Source organism: Arachis duranensis, chromosome 7 (assembly GCF_000817695.3).
Source record: "Arachis duranensis cultivar V14167 chromosome 7, aradu.V14167.gnm2.J7QH, whole genome shotgun sequence".
NCBI classification, from domain to species: Eukaryota; Viridiplantae; Streptophyta; class Magnoliopsida; order Fabales; family Fabaceae; genus Arachis; species Arachis duranensis.
Genome location: NC_029778.3, coordinates 34,341,520 through 34,342,125, shown reverse-complemented (window position 1 = coordinate 34,342,125; position 606 = coordinate 34,341,520).

Sequence of the window (606 nt, the reverse complement as noted above, 5' to 3'; positions counted from 1 at the left end):
TTGAGTTTGGACAACTGACGGCTTATCTTGTTGCTTAGATTAGGACTGTTTTATTTTTGTTGGTTTAGAGTCTTTTAGTTGAGTCTAGTTCATATTTTAAGTTTGGTGTCAATTGCATGCTTCTGTTTTTCTTTTAATTTTTGATTTTTGCATGTTCTTAGTCCCTTTTTGATTCATAAAAATTCTAAGTTTGGTGTCATCTTTGTGTTTTTCCTTTAAAAATTTTCGAAAAATTAGTGTTTGATTTTCTAAAAATTTTAAGTTTGGTGTCCTTTTGTGTTTTTCTCTTTCCTCTTTTCAAAAATCAAATCTTTTTTATAAAAATTTTTCAATCATATCTTTTTAATTGCTGTTTTCAAAATCTTTTTGATCAACTAATTGATTCAGTTCTCAATTTGCTTTGATCTTATCTTCTTTTTTATTTTCGAATTTTCACTTTAATTTTCTTTTGTTTTATTTTATTTTATTTTTTTTCATTTAATTCAAAAAAAAACAAAATATATCTATTTGCAATCCATTATGGATCTAAGTGGGACTGATCAGTCCAAAAGGACTCTGGGGTCATATGCTAACCCCATTACAGCTGCATATGGGAGTAGCATCTGT